We start from the raw sequence: 16,587 nt of genomic DNA, 5'->3' as shown, positions 1-16,587 counted from the left end.
TACCACATGGCGGTGATGTTGTCCATGAACACCTGCACCACACTTCCCTGGACAGAGGGAAGGAAAGCCTTTAGTGCAAGTCTGATCATCCGAAGCTCAAAAATGTTGATATGGAGCCGGGACTCCGCCGGAGACCAGAGGGCTCTGATCTCCGCCTCTCCCAAGTGGCCTCCCCATCCCAGGAGGCACGCATCCATCACCACTGCGTGCTCCGGTTTGAGGAGAGTGATCTGCCATTGACCCAATCGCGATTCATGAGACCCCACTGCAATTGTCGTGAAGTGCCCTCCAAGATCTGGACATGATCGGACAGGTTGCCCTAATGCTGCGCCCACTGGAACTTCGGGTCCCACTGCAGAGCCCGCATATGCCATCTGGCATGTGTCACCAGCAGGATGCAGGAGGCCATCAGGCCCAGGAGCCGGAGGGTCATCCTGACTGAAACCCAGGACAGAGCCAGAAAGATCGGAATCATAGCCTGAATATCCCGGACTGGTTGTTCGGGAGGATAAACCCGAAACAGCGTGGAATCCAGAACCGCTCTGATGAAAGGGTGCTTCTGAGAAGGACTCAGGTGTGACTTCAGCACGTTGATGGAGAACCTGGAGGTGGTAGCGGATCCTGCCACCCACTGACGTGGGGTGCACCACAAAGCTCGGATTAGGAATGTTTGGAGGTAGAAGAAACGGGGGCAGAGGTGGACTGACCCCCACGCTGATTCCCAGACCCACCCCTTCAGAAGCAGAGTCTGCGTTGAGGCTGGTCCTGCACAGGCAAACTGAACAAACGTGCCTGGGCGCCCCTGCCGTGGCCACGAAAGGAACTAAAACCAGGAGTGGCCGGGCTCTTTGCAGAAAGACCCAAGGACTTGGCCGTGGCCTGCGAGTCCTTAAAATGCTCCAGTGCACTGTCGGCCTTATCACCAAACAGGCGAGTGCCATCAAAGGGCATGTCCATTAGCGAGCCCTGGACATCGGGCAAGAACACAGTGGAACGCAACCAGGCATGGCGACGCAGCGACACAGTCCTAGAAATTGCCCTGCCCAATGAGTCAGCAGTGTCAAAACAACACCGAATGGCCCTACCCTCAGCAACCGCTTGGGAAAGAACAGCCTCAACTTCTTCAGGACACTGAGGCAACACCTGAGCAACAGTATCGCACATCACATGGGACTAGCAGCCTAATAAGCAGGCGGTGTTCACCGACTGCAGCCCCAAGCTGGCCGAAGAGAACAACCTCTTACCAAACTGTTCCAGCTTCTTTGAGTCCGTATCCAGCGGAGTCGTGGGAAAGGCACTCTGTGACGGTGAGGCCAGGATGACCAGACTGTCAGGCGTGGGGTGAGTGGAGAGAAAGGCAGGGTGAGTGGAGAGAAAGACGGGGTCACCAAGCGCCGGGCGATGACGCCTGGCGACATTCTTATCCATAGGGGGCCCCGTGGCCGATCGCGACCAAGTGCCCAACAGAACGTCAGTGAGGGAGTCATTGAAGGGAAGCAGGGCTCCGACAAAGTAGAAGCCGCCTGTAGCACCTCAGTGAGGAGGTTAGTTTTGAGGGCCACCGTAGGGAGGTCGAGGTTGAGGACTTCAGCAGCCCTCCATTCTAGGCGAGGCAAACCCCGGGTCAGAAGAGACATCGAGGTCGCCTGCGTCTTCCAGATCGTCCACCCAGTCCTGCTCGAAGTCACACTGACGGGCAAAAGAGTCCTCGGACCCCTCCTAACAATCCTCCACCTCCGTCGCCGGAGGAGCCGACGTGGCGGCTGAGCCGCAGCCGGAGAAGGGACAAATGGCGTCTGGGGCCGGCGTAGTGTCCCAATGCGGATCTCAGGCTGGAACTAAATGGTCCTGGAACCGGGGCAAGGGCGGAACAAACGGCACCCATTGCGGCGCCGGTGGCAGGGCTGGAGCCGGCAGCGCCGGACCTCGTGGTGCCGGAGCCAACGGCGTCAGATCCTGTCGCACCGAAGCTGAAACCGCCAGCGGAGCCGACGGGCCAACAGGATCTGGACACGGGACCGCGGGGCCCGAAGGTGCGCCAGCGGGAGCCTGAGGCTTAAAAAGGCAGTCCATGGTGGCAAGAAACTCTTGCACCTGTTCGAGAGTCGCTGACTGACCCGGGAAAGGCGGGTAGGCCGCGAGACTCCCAGGCTCCAAGGGATTCGCAGGGGCAGAACCCCTGTCCCCCTCGTCCACATCCGAGGACCGACGGGGGGACGTCGGAGAGCGAACACGCTTCTTCGACTTCTTTTTATGTTGTCACTTATCGGAATTCGAGGGCGAAGACTTGGAGCTCGAGGAGTGACAACTGCGGCCCTGCGAGTGGTCCGTGGTCCTGGGGCGGCGTCGGGACTCCAGCAGTTTCCTGCGCCGCTCCCTTAAGGCCTTCTGGGCCATAGCTTGGCAGTCCCGGGCAGGCCCGGGAGTTGTGGTCGGTCTCCAGGCAGTAGAGGCAAACATCATGAGGGTCCGCCACCGACATATTGCAACAGCAGGCCCCAGAAGTCTTAAAGCCAGGCATCCCTACGTGCACTAGGAGAAAAAAGGGGAGACAAAAGTCTCAAAAGAGTGGTCAAAAAAAGACTAAGGTACGTGCTCAATGGAAAAAGCAAAATGCGGCTGACCAAGGCTCAGCACCTCAGTATCTTGTGTGAAAAACGTAATATATTGTCCGTGCAATCACCTCTGGAGTATGCCGCACTTATACTCCACTGGAGACCAGATAAGAAAATTCCCAAGTAGAAGGACGGTGCACCGGGATGAAGTCAAAATAGTACCAAATATGTTCCAAAATATATTCTTTATTTAAAATTTTCAGTTTAAAATTCGGACATCAGCCAACGCGTTTCGTTCGGAATGGAACTTCGTCAGGGCAAGAATATCTATGTCTTGTTTTCACTCAGTGTCCGACAGTCAGTAGATTCCAAAAAGTTTATTTTATATTTACTGTATTCCTTGAAGACCTGGATACAAATTTCATGCACCAGATAGCATGTCCCAGAGACTTCCAATTGGGTCAATTAGTTTGAAGAATAAAAAACCAGGTCCTTCAAATTCAATTACTCCTTCACTAATCTCTTTTAACTTTAAGGAAAATCCAGGGCCCAAAATCGTAGGTATGTGTTCAATCCGGGTCTGCGTTTGCTGGCCCATCACAGTGGGTCTGACTGTTTAGACAGTTGTGTTGGGTAAACAACTGCAGCGATGCCCACGTAGCTGTCTGACAGATGTCCAGGACTGAGACTCTGTAAGCTAATGCTATGGTTGAAGTCTTGGTCCTGGTGGAATGAGCCCACAAACCCTCAGAGGGTTGAATTGTGGCCAATGTGCAGCAGATTTTAATACAGAGGATAATCCACCAGAAGATGGTTCACTTTTGAATTCCCTTTCTTTACTCCAGCAAACCCCACAGAGTTAAACGTCAACCGATAGTTCTTTGGTATGATAATTGAACAAAAAAAGCCCTTTTTGGATCCAGGATGCAGAGTTCCTCCTCTTCTTTGGAGCAGAGAGGTAGAGTAAAGATAGTTGCCGGGTGTGTTGTTTGACTTGACTAAGTGTCACATACTTGGGGAAAAAGGTGAACACATCAGAAACGTTAAGAATTAAATTAAGGTCTCATTGGGGCTTGATGAAGGTGTGGTAGGAAACATGTTGTAAACCTTTTAGGAAACGTGTCACAATGTATGAGTTGAACAGGAAGGGGTCATCCGACTGCAAGAAAGTAGAGAAGACAGAAAGGTACACTTTAACTGTGCCCAAAGCAAGGCTTTCCTGGGTTAGCTACAGCAAGAACAACAAAACTTCAGACATTAGTGCAAACAGAAGGTCAACTTGTTTTTCAAAACACCAAGCACCAAAGGTTTCCTATCAACAGGTGTATACTGTTTTAGATGAGGGTCCCAGACTGCCAAGATGACTTTACACATTTCGGGAGGGAGGTCAAACACTCAACTGTCTACACTCAATTTCCACATATGTAGCTGGAGTGTGTGCAGGTTCGGGTGGAGAACTCTGCCCTGTTAAGGCAACAGGAGGTTGCCTGAATGGAGGACCTATGCTCATCCAAAGGAGTTTGGGATAAGGAAAATGCTACTTACCAGTATGCATCTGTTCTTGGCATGTAGAGCTGCAGAATCCTACATTTAGCAATAGATCGCCACCTGGTGTTGGGCTCGGATGATTGCAGGTTGTTGTCTTCTTGGAAGAAGTCTTTGTAGTCACGAGATAGGTGACTCCTGCCTTGGACAATACTGCGCATGGTCATCGACTCCATCCTCAGATGTTTTTCGCCATGATGGGAAATGATGGAGTTAGTAGAAGTAAAGAGAAAGGATGTCCATGCGTGTGCATCTAAATAAGATGAGTACTGGAACGGATACAAGTCCTGGGGAGGCGGGAGGGCATGTAGGATTCTGCAGCTCTACATACCAAGAACAGATGCATACTGGTAAGTAGCATTTTCCGTTCGAGGCATATGAGCTGCAGATCCTACATTTAGCAACGATTGTGCAGCAGTGTCTCCCCTAGCGGTGGTCACTTGTATCCGTTGCAGCATACTGAAATAGTGTTTTAAGGACAGCTTGGCCTACTGCAGCTTGCTGCTTGGCTTGCACATCAACACAATAGTGTTTAGTGAAGGTATGTACTGCAGACCATGTTGCTGCCTTGCATATGTCCTCTAGTGGTATGTTTCCTAAGAAAGCCATAGAGGCTCCTAGTTTGTGAGAGGAGTGTGCTCTAGGAGGAACTGTTAGTGTACGTTTAGCTTTATGATAGCATATTTGAATACACTTTACAATCCATCTAGCAATTCCTCCTTTAGAGATAGAATTGCCTTTGTGTGGGGGAGAGAAAGATACAAATAGTTGTTTTGTATTTCTGAAGGATTTAGTCCTGTCTGTGTAATATAGTAGAGCTCTTCTAACATGCAAGGTGTGTAAAGCTCTTTCTGCAACAGAGTCCGGTTTTTGAAAAAACACTGGTAACTCTACTGATTGGTTTAGGTGAAAAGGAGTAATCACTTTTGGTAGGAATTTAGGATTGGGTCTAAGAACCACTTTGTTAGGAGGTATTTCAAAAAATGGTTTCTTCTGAGAAAGGTGATGGCAACAAGGAAAGCAGTTTTCCATGTTAGGAATTGCAGTTCACACTATGTAACGGCTCAAAAGGGGGTCCCATGAGTCTTGTAAGGACCACATTTAGGTTCCATACTGGAGCAGGTGGTAACCTAGGTGGGATTATTCTTTTTAATCCTTCCATAAATGCTTTTTTTGCAGGTACTCTAAAGAGAGATAGATGTTGTCGATTTTGTAAATACTCTGCAATTGCTGCTAGATGCAGGCGTATGGAAGAATAAGCCAAATTGGACCTTTGTAAATGTAGATGGTAGCAAATGATATTTTGGATGGAAACATCCAAAGGATCAATGTGATTGTTGTTACAGTATATTTCAAATCGTTTCCACTTAGAAGCATAGCATGCTCTGGTAGTGGGTCTTCTAGCTTCTTTAATTATATTCATACAGTCTGGTGGTAAGTTTGAGTAACCAAACTCTAGGACTTCCGGAGCCAGATCTCCAAATTCAGTTGGCTTGGTTCTGGGTGCCTTATTTCTCCATGGTTCTGTATTAACAGGGATGGCGAGAGCCGTAATTTCTGATGTGGAACCAGTGAGAGATCTAGTAGCGTGGTGAACCACGGCTGATGTGCCCATGTGGGGGCCACTCGTATTAGTTTGAGAGACTGTTGTCTGAGCTTGCGTACTACTAGTGGAATGAGTGGGAGAGGCAGAAAAGCGTACGCAAATCTGCCTGACCAGTTCATCCATATTGCATTCCCCTCCGACCGTGGGTGTGGAAACCTGGCGGCAAAGGTAGGGCATTTTGAGTTCTCGTGGGTGGCAAACAGGTCTATTTGTGGATGCCCCCACATTTGAAAGAATGGTTGAAGAACTTGTGGGTGCCACTCCCATTCGTGAATCTGTTGTGACTGGCGACTCAACAGATCTGCTATCTGGTTGTGGATCCCTGGAAGGTGTTCTACTGTCAGATGTATGTTTTGAGGGATGGCCCATCTCCAAATGTTCTGTGCAAGTTGGGACAGTTGCAGAGAGTGTGGACTAGGACAGCTTTGTTTTGGATTTGTACTTGAAAGGTTTTGAGAGCTAGGAAAATTGCTAGCAGCTCTAAATGGTTGATGTGGAACTGTTTCTGTTGATTGCTCCACTGACCTTGTGTGGTATAATGCAAGAGATGGGCTCCCCATCCTGTGAGGGATGCATCTGTCTTGAGCACTATCTGTGGAACTGGATCTAGGAACGGCCGTCCCTTTGTCAAGTTTTTGGTGTTCCACCATTGCAGAGAGCGATATGTACGGCTGTCTACCAACACCAGGTCTGTGAGCTGACCTTGAGCCTGATTCCACTGTTGTGCTAGACATTCTTGTAGTGGGCGCATTTGCAGTCTTGCGTGAGGAACTATAAAGATGCAAGACGCCATCATGCCTATTAGTTTCATGAACACTCTGGCTTGTAGAGAGTGCTGGCATTGAAAAAGGGAGACTAAGTTCTGAATACTTTGAATCCTGGCTTGACTGGGATTACGCTAGAGCTACAGATGTGTTTATAGTAGCTCCTAGATATTGATGAACATGCGAAGGCTCTAGGTGCGACTTGGTGTAGTTTATCATAAACCCTAAGTTGTGCAGTGTTTGAATTGTTTGTTTTGTGTGTTGTGCACACTGGTTGAACGATTTTGCTTTTATGAGCCCGTCTTCGAGGTAGGGAAAGACATGTATTTGTTGTCTTCTGAGATGTGCTTCCACTACTGCTAAGCGCTTTGTAAACACTCGTGGAGCTGTTGTGACCCCGAATGGAAGGACTTTGAACTGATAGTGTTGTCCTTGTATGACAAACCTTAAATACTTCCTGTGCGCAGGATGTCTTGGAATGTGAAAGTAGGCGCCCTTTAGGTCTAGTGTGGACAGAAAATCTCCCTGTTGTAGTAATGGGAGTACCTGTTGTAAAGTGATCACGTGAAAATGATCTGATTGTATGTAGTGGTTGAGGGGCCTGAGATCGAGAATTGGTCTTAATGTCCCGTCCTTTTTTGGAATTAGGAAATACAGGGAGTAAACTCCTGTTCCTTGTTACTCTAACGGAACTACTTGAATAGCATATTTTTGTAGAAGTGCTAGAACTTCCGGCTGAAGCAGAGTTATGTGTTCTGCAGACATTGGACGCTGCCTGGGTGGTATGTTGGGGGGTTTGCTGTGAGTTCTAGGCAGTAGCCATGTTGGATAATTTGTCTTACCCACCTGTCGGTTGTAATGGAGTTCCAGACAGGTAGGAACTGTGAAAGTCTGCCCCCCACAGGAGTGGAATGCTGTAGGGGAGGCAGAGGGAAGTCACTGTTTAGGAGTGGAAGAGGAGCGGTTGTTACTACCTCTACCTCTTCCCTTGTTATTATTGCCTCTGTATCCTCCTCTAAAATAGCCTTTATTAGAGGAGGTTTGCGTGTGTATTTTAAAAGATGATGTTGTGTCTGCGCCGGTCTGCTTGGAGCCTCTTCTATAAGAGAAGCGGCGAAAAGAACCTCTAGTTTGGTGGATTGTAATGCCCCCATAGACTTAGCGGTGTCTGTGTCTTTCTTCATCTTTTCTAATGTATTATCTACTTCCGGCCGGAACAATTGGTTCTGATTAAAGGGCTGGTTTAGGATGGTAGTTTGTACTTCTGGCTTAAAACCCGAAATGCGTCACCATGCGTGACGCCTGAGAATAACACTAGTGTTCACTGCTCTGGATGCTGTGTCAGCTACATCTAGTGCGCATTTAATTGAGGAATTAGATATTAATTTGCCTTCCTGTAAAAGTTCTGCTGCCAGATCTTTGTGTTGATCTGGTAGGTGTTCCATTAACTTTTCTAGTTGATCGTAATGAGCCCTGTTATAGCGTGAGAGTAAAGCCTGAGTATTTGCTATGAGCCATATGTTTGTTGCTTGTGCAGCAATTCGTTTCCCCGACGCATAAATAATCTTGGACTTTTTGTCAGGCTGGGGTGTGTCCCCAGAAGTTTGAGAATTGGCCCTTTTGCGTGCATTTGACACTACCAAGGAGTCTAATGGCAGATGTCCCTTAATGTATACTGGATCAGCTGGTGCTGGTCTATACTTTTTCTCTATTCTAGGATTTAGCACCCAACACCGTACTGGATCTTTAAAAATCTCTGGAGCATGTTTAATGACTCCTTTGATCATTGGTAATATTTGGGTAGACCTTTGTGACTGTTCAAAAGTGTTTAACAAGAGGTCCTCCTCAATGGCATCAGAGTGCATAGGAACCCCATGGTAAAGTGCAGCTCTGTTTAATAAATGATTAAACCCAACACTATCCTCTGTAGGGGAAGGTTTTGTTGGGTAGTACTGAGGATCAGGGATTTCTGGTGCATTGTTTGGTGCAAAATTATATGCATCGTCATCCTTGGGATATTCTGTGTTGATATCCTCATCTAAAGGTTACGTATGTGGCTCTGGTACATCACCCCCCCCACCTAAATCCTACTCCTCATCAGTGTGGTGTGATGATGCAGGAGATTGAATAGGAGAAGTTATAGGTTCAATATATGGAGTAATAGGAGAGGAAGAACATGAAGGAGAAGAAGGGTGCATTGGAGAAGTTGCACAATCCTTTTTGGCAGGAACCACAGGTGTAATTGGTGTTCTGCTGGTATTTTTTTTATAAGGAATTGCTTCCACATGTCCAGTTTTTGGATTAATATGGACTTTTTCCTGTCTAGGATCTGATCTAAACAGCACTTCCTCTTCTATAATCTTCTTCGGAATCGATTTTTTCGGTGCCGATAGAGGTTGTCTAGTGTTCTTTGCCTTAGGAGGAGTAATTGAGTCCTGTGGCAATGTTTTCAGTGCCAAAGGTTGTTTAGTCTTATCTGGGGTCTTTGGTACCGATATTGGAGGTTTCGGCGTGGAGACAGGTTTTGCTGGGCTTGTGGTGCCGGAAACTGGTTTCCCCTCTTTGTTTTTGGAACGGAAGGATTCGGAGTCAAAGCTTTTGGGTCCGGTACTGGTTTTGGCTTTGGCACTGATGTGTCTTTTGGTATGGGTGCCGAAGTGTCCTTGTCTTTGGACACCGAAGGGCGTTTTGTGTTCGGTGCCGACGAGTCGTTCGGTATCGAAGGATGTTTTAGGGCCAATGGAGGAGGTGTAATTGGCACATGGTGTTTCTTCGGTGCCGAGGCACCGGAAGGCATATTCTCTTAATCTTGGAGCCAGGTCCGAAGGCGGGGCGTTAGAGGGTAAATTTCGGTCTCAACTGGGCCCCATGGGCGGAGTGCTGACCGTTGCCTTTTGTTTGGGTAGTGTCTGTCGTGCAGGGGCAGATGTACTCACGGTTTGTCGAGATGGAATCGAATTGTCCGAATCTTCTGCCCCCGAAATGATCTGGAGATCAGGCGAGTCTTCCTCTGCGCTGAGTGGAGCCTCGTTCTCGGAGATATCTTCGATTGGATCTTCGTCCTCGGAGACGTCTTCTTCGACGATCTCCTCCTCAAAGATGGCCTCCGGTGCTGGTGCTGATCTCCTCATCTCGTGTCGACGGGCCCTCCGATCCCGGATGGTCTTCTTCGATCAGAAGGAGGCACAGGCTGTGCAGGTTGACTCGTCGTGTTCCGGCGAGAGACAGAGGTTGCAAACCTCGTGATGGTCGCTATGAGGGAATTTTGCTCGACATACCGGGCATCTCTTGAATGGAGTTCTGTCCATGAGGCGTTGGCCGTACGGCGCCGATAATCCCAACGGCCCGCGTCGACGCACCGGAATGCAGCTGGTGATGTCGAAAAGTCTATTCGATGTCGAAATAAGTTTATTTAAAGTTTCTCGCTTCGAAAATGCAGAAAAGTATTTTCTAGCCGGAGCGGAAAACTTTCATCCGAACCCAGTGACTACAAAGACTTCTTCCAAGAAGACAACAACCTGCAAGCATCCGAGGCCAACACCAGGTGGCTATCTATTGCTAAGTGTAGGATCTGCAGCTCATATGCCTCGAAAAGTTTTATTTTACAACCAAGCAGGACTTGGCACAGGTAAGTAAAATATTCTCTCAAATGCAAGACTGTTCAAGGAAATGCAGTTGTGATTAAAGTTACAAATGTTACAGGTTTGTATGTACTATGGAAACAGTTCAAATTACACGGTAATTACTTTCAGATTACTTTCTAGTTACTTTTGGATTACTTGGAGTTCTGGGGCGGTATGCATAAATACCACACCTTAGGATCTCAAAGTACAAGGTAAGTAAGACTTTTCATACATTTACTCTTAAGTTCTCTTTTCCCCATAAAAACATCAGTTCAACACACATTTTAGGCCCAAAATCTCTTAACATGGGTTTCTATGGGAAAAAAGTGTACTGATTTCTCAAGTAAGTACACGACTTACAAGTGGGCGTTATGGGGGTTAGGAACAAAGTTCCTCAAGTTCTAGATGAACACTCAAGTTGCACCAGCAGTGGCACTGGCGCGGCCGGTTGTAGAGCACAGGAGCCCAATGTTAGCCAAAGGTGCTAAGGGGACCTACAGTTAGGGAACTGCTGACAAGCAGGCCACTCAGTTGTGGGAGCCAAGCTCCTGGGGTTAAAGTCAGCACTACAGGGGCCAACGACCAACACAGGAGCTGCACCACCAGTGGCACTAGGGCGGCACTGGGAAGGGTGCAAAAAAGGTTTTGGAGATCCTGCACGTTTCAATAGAGACCTTCGGTTGTGCGAAGTTGCTGCAGGCTCGGGCAGGGAGACTTTCTGAAGGTGACCACTGACAGGAGAGGTCAATTGGGTGCTTGCGGGATGCCAGGACACCACCGATGGGCCACACAAGGCCATAGGGCATTGGGTGCAGGGATGTCTTTTGGAGTCTGATTTTTTTTCCAGCTTCGGTTGCGGTCTGGGGGGGTTTTAGGTGGAGGGGAATCATCAGGTTGAGGCTGCAGTCGTCACCTTAAAGCTTGAGGGAGGTCAGGGGTCACCAGTTCCCAGGTCAGGATTGCTGGCGAGACCTACTCATGGTGTTGGGCCACTCGAACTTGGTTCGTGGGCGTCGGGTGAAGAGTGGTGCAGAATCTTGGAGTCACCGGAATCCGGATTCAGTGGGCAAGTCTTTGTTTGAGCAAACCCGATGCACACAGGAGACAGTCCGTAATATGGTTGTAGGACAGATCCTCCGGGCTCTGGGGGTTGCTGGCAGCTGGACTCACCGGAGTTCTTGCTGTAGGCAGGTAGTAGACGGGACAGGCCGGTATGGCTGGGGCAAAGCAGTAGGTATAATCTTCTCCCTCCTGGGTCAGCATGGCTCTTTGGTCCTTCTTTCTTCCTGGAATCGGAGGAGGCGAGGTTCAGGGTTGCCCCCAACTACTTGATTTAGGGGCATTCAACGGGTGTGCAGGTCGGCACCAATTGGTCCCCTCCTTGGGGTGGGTACACCCCCTATTACACCACTCTCCAGAAGGAGGGAGCATGAGCCTCTCCCTAATTGTCTGAGTCCCCTCATCTCCAAGATGGAGGGGACAGAGATGTGTACTTCACCTTACATCCGACACCTGAGAGGTGAGGTTAGCAAAGGTGGGAATACTTCTCTTCCTAGCTTTGTTTTCACGCCATTTCTCCCACATAAAGTGGGCAAGAGAACCGGTGGGAGCCAGTTGCAGGGGGCAGCAAAAGGCAGGGACAGGTTCCAAAGGCGACAGGCCTTTGAAGCTTCCCCTTTCGTGGACCCAGCCCATCCTGGGTGAGGAGGCATGACCCCTCTGCCCAGGATGGGCTTTGTTTCTGGACCCAGAGAGCGGAGGCTCTCTACCCAGGGGTCCAGAAACCGGTCTAGCGGTAGAAAATGGTGGCTAGCCATTGAGGAACCACATAAGGGCTGGTTGTTTTTCAGGGGGCACCTCTAAGAGGTCCTCTGAGTGCATTTTACATTAAATGCCACCCTGCTAGAGGCCACAGGTAGTGGGTTGCAGGCATCGCACACTTTTTTCTGCACCAAAGCACGCAGCCTTCAATGGCAGTGCGTGGGTGTTAAGGTGCAGGGTCTCTAAGGGTGGCTCAATAGGTGCAAACAGCCCTTAGAGGCCTTACCTGGTCACAGTTCCCTAGGTACCCATGGTACTTTTTACAAAGGACCTACCTGTGGCCAGAGATTTCTCAATTGTGGGTACAAACATACAGTTTTGGGAAACAACACAGGCCCTGGGAACCCGAATTGCAGGGACCCAGGGCACTTCAAGTCAAAGTGCATCAAGTGCTAGGCAAAACGTGGTAGGTACCCATGCAAAAAGGGGCACTTTCCTACACCTGGCAAATGCTCAGACATCATCCCAGAAACAACAACAACAGAGAAGTAGAACGACATGCACTAAAGTTTCAAAAAAGTGCAGTCGTTTCTCAGCCCAAAAAGCCCAGCATACAGTTATTTTATAAAACAAGCATTTACAATGCAATAGGTCTCGCAGCATTAAAGTTTGAGTTATTGGCATTATGTATGACAATGCGTTGCATACATTTTTTTTTAGCAAACTTTGAATTGGTGAGCAGTGAGAGTGTGTGAAAGAGTATGCTGTTGCTCACAGCTGTTATTATTCACACAGCTCTGATGATGCACCTCACGCACGGGGCTGACGCAGTTATTATTCACACAGCTCTGATGATGCACCTCAGCCACGGGCTCACAGCTGTTATTATTCACACAGCTCTGATGATGCACCTCACGCACGGGGCTGACGCAGGTATTATTCACACAGCTCTGATGATGCACCTCAGCATGGGGCTGACACAGTTAGTATTCAGACAGCTCTGATGATGCACCTCAGCACTGGGCTGACGCAGTTATTATTCACACAGCTCTGATGATGCACTTCAGGCACAGGGCTCACAGCTGTTATTATTCACACAGCTCTTATGATGCACCTTAGGCACGGGGCTGACGCAGTTATTCACACAGCTCTGATGATGCACCTCAGCACGGGGCTGACGCAGTTATTATTCACACAGCTCTGATGATGCACCTCAGCACAGGGCTGACACAGTTATTATTCACACAGCTCTGATGATGCACCTCAGCACGGGGCTGCCGGCAGTTATTATTCACACAGCTCTGATGATGCACCTCACGTACGGGGCTGACGCAGTTATTATTCACACAGCTCTGATGATGCACCTCAGCCACGGGCTCACAGCTGTTATTATTCACACAGCTCTGATGATGCACCTCACGTACGGGGCTGACGCAGTTATTATTCACACCGCTCTGATGATGCACCTCAGCACAGGGCTGACACAGTTATTATTCACACAGCTCTGATGATGCACCTCAGCACGGGGCTGCCGGCAGTTATTATTCACACAGCTCTGATGATGCACCTCAGGCACGGGGCTCACAGCTGTTATTATTCACACAGCTCTTATGATGCACCTTAGGCACGGGGCTGACGCAGTTATTCACACAGCTCTGATGATGCACCTCAGCACGGGGCTGACGCAGTTATTATTCACACAGCTCTGATGATGCACCTCAGCACAGGGCTGACACAGTTATTATTCACACAGCTCTGATGATGCACCTCAGCACGGGGCTGCCGGCAGTTATTATTCACACAGCTCTGATGATGCACCTCACGTACGGGGCTGACGCAGTTATTATTCACACCGCTCTGATGATGCACCTCAGCATGGGGGTGACGCAGTTATTATTCAAACAGCTCTGATGATGCACCTCAGCACAGGGCTGACACAGTTATTATTCACACAGCTCTGATGATGCACCTCAGCACGGGGCTGCCGGCAGTTATTATTCACACAGCTCTGATGATGCACCTCAGGCACGGGGCTCACAGCTGTTATTATTCACACAGCTCTTATGATCCACCTTAGGCACGGGGCTGACGCAGTTATTCACACAGCTCTGATGATGCACCTCAGCACGGGGCTCACAGCCGTTATTATTCACACAGCTCTGATGATGCACCTCAGGCACGGGGCTGACAGTTATTATTCACACAGCTCATACGTCCCCGACTTCACCCGCACCACACAGTCTCGAAGCTCAGACGGGACAAAAAGAAAAAAAAAAGCCTGCCTCTTTATCAGCACCGTGCACCCCTCTGCAGACTCCCCCTGCATTCCACGAGGCGCGGAATAGTCAGTCAACATGCGCAGAAGTATAACTGGAAACGTGCTTTGTGTAACTTTCCAATTGTACTTCTAGAAAAAGTTAATTGCAGAAAGTAGTAAAATTGCATCCGCATGTAGATGAAATATATGGTGTAGTGCAGATTTCTATATTTTTTGTGAATCAGACCCAAGGTTTTCCACCAGCATTAAGTGGCGACTGTAACACTTACAGCTGTCTCTCACACAGAGAAGCCTGTCACTTAATTTGCTTTTGAAAAGAACATATAGTGCAACAGAAAATCCTTACCCCGTACTGAATGATAACCAATAATCTGCGACATGACACTGCATTACTCAGGAGTAATTAAGGCCTTTGAAGAGTGCTATGGTGTCATTGTAAAGCGCTTAAACCAATGTGTTTTACTACCTCTGTGCGTTTTTTAATAGGTTAAAAGCATATTACTATATACTCTATTGATACAATGGTTATTTTAATTTACAAAAAAAGTATTTTTTAATATAATGCTTCACTGTAAATCAATGGTCCTATTAATCAACTCAGACTATACGTTTTCTATTTATCTCAGAAGGATGAAATACTGAGATTTTCTTGCAGGTTTTAAAACCAGTGACTAGGAAGTTACACATATATCCCTGCAGAGGATACTCTACTCATATCCATCTACATGCGTCTGAATGCCATGTGAAACAAGGAGAATGATCCATAGAACGTTAGTAATTTAATCTATGTAACATTCTTTTTTGTTTTTTTGGTTTAATTTAGGTTTCTTAATGTGCCACCACTTAACAACGGGTGTACAGCTGGAAAACAATAAATCAAATCCATAATTACGTGTAGGCTATTAGGGAACTCTCCCATGTTTCTGTTCTTGGGGAAGGTTAAAATGTCCTTGTAGTTGTCAGCGACTAAAACCTGAAGGATGTGGCCGACTGGTCAGAGTTGCCAACTTTGGAACAGGAGAACTAGGTTCGAGCCTCGGCTCAACATACTGTAATTCTGGGCAAATCACTAAATCTCCCTTTGCCTACCAAATAACGAATGTATCCGTACATAACGTAACTGGTGCTCATGCAAACAGCTCCAATACCTTCGGGTCATTTTCGCGCTATATAAAAACTGCCCAAAAAAATAAAAAGAGAGATGAGGCAGAGAGCTGGGTCCACATGCTCACGTGAAGAATTCAAAGACAAATCCGTCGCTCCCTATTAACACTGGGTGCCAAATCCGCGCTGTCCCTCCTTCCTATTCAAAATCGCAAGCAGCTGTACACTCTTGCCTGTCCAACCCTTGACAGAAAGTCACCGGTTCTGTCCTCGACTAACAGAGCTCCAGCTCTCCAACTTGAGCGAAACCCTTTCATAAACTTAGGCTGGCTGAATAGGACAATGGCATGTGCTGACACTACAGCCTATCAGCTCTTCGGGACTATGATGCGCTAATATTGCCTGAATGTCTCCAACTTTACACATTAGCATACCGCCCCCTCCCAGATAATCCTCAGAATGCGTTAAGCCGTGAGATTGGGTGTTAAGCGTCCATGGTTTCATTTTTGGACACGGTCATCCAGAAACTCCTTAAAACAACCACAACGTTCTTTAACTGCTCACAGAAGTTCGCAATTTTCCTTTTCATAGTAATACCAACATTTGTGGTCGCATAACTAACAATATGTATTGCAATAGGGTATCTTCAACAATACTTCCCCGACTTCACCTGCACCACACAGACTCGATGCTCAGACGGGACGAAAAGAAAATATGCAACAGTGGTTGTAATTTTAGGTGTCTGAAATGAAGGGAACTCACCACACGCCCCCAGCGATTCCAGCAACTATAGTGATAGTCCTCAACGACCTGGAGAAAGACGTGAGCGAAACCGAAACCTTCCGTTGGGCGGGACTACCGTCTTCGGAAGCCCGCGCACGCGCCCATGGAGTGCCTGAGAGCGGGGCTCCCATGCCCGAGGCAGAGCCACGCGGAGGCTGCAGAAGTCCAGAATGGCGGTAAGTGGGGCTTAGTTGTAGGGGGGGAGGGGGGTGCGCTTGTGTGTGTGTGTGTGTGGGTGTGTATGTGTGTGTGTGTGTGTGTATGTATGTGTGTGTGTGTATGTATGTGTGTGTGTATGTGTGCGGCGGCGGGGGGGCGGCGGGGGTCTCGTTTGTGTGTGTGTGTAGGTGCGCTGGTGTGTGTGTGTGTGCGCGGCGGCGGGGGGGTCTCTGTATGTGTGTGTGCGTGTATGTGCGCCCGTGTGTGTGTGTCTCTGTGTGTGCGCATGCGTGCAGGGGGAGGTGTGGCTGTGTGTGTGTTGGAGCTTTCCAGGAGACAGGAGATGGCCACAGCGTGCATGTTCGCGAGCGCGCGGCCTGCTCCAATCGCCGATTTTGGGATGCGCGTG

At 48.5% G+C, this 16,587-nt stretch overlaps 1 protein-coding gene across 1 annotated transcript in view; it reads right to left on the bottom strand.

The window, feature by feature from the left end:
- The window catches only part of MARCHF6 (membrane associated ring-CH-type finger 6), a 1,612,715-nt gene that overhangs the window by 662,275 nt on the left and 933,853 nt on the right, over positions 1 to 16,587 (bottom strand). The window lies entirely within an intron of this gene.

The sequence above is a fragment of the Lissotriton vulgaris genome, chromosome 4_1 (genome assembly GCF_964263255.1).
Source record: "Lissotriton vulgaris chromosome 4_1, aLisVul1.2, whole genome shotgun sequence".
NCBI classification, from domain to species: Eukaryota; Metazoa; Chordata; class Amphibia; order Caudata; family Salamandridae; genus Lissotriton; species Lissotriton vulgaris.
This window is presented reverse-complemented; position numbering and strand designations above follow the sequence as displayed.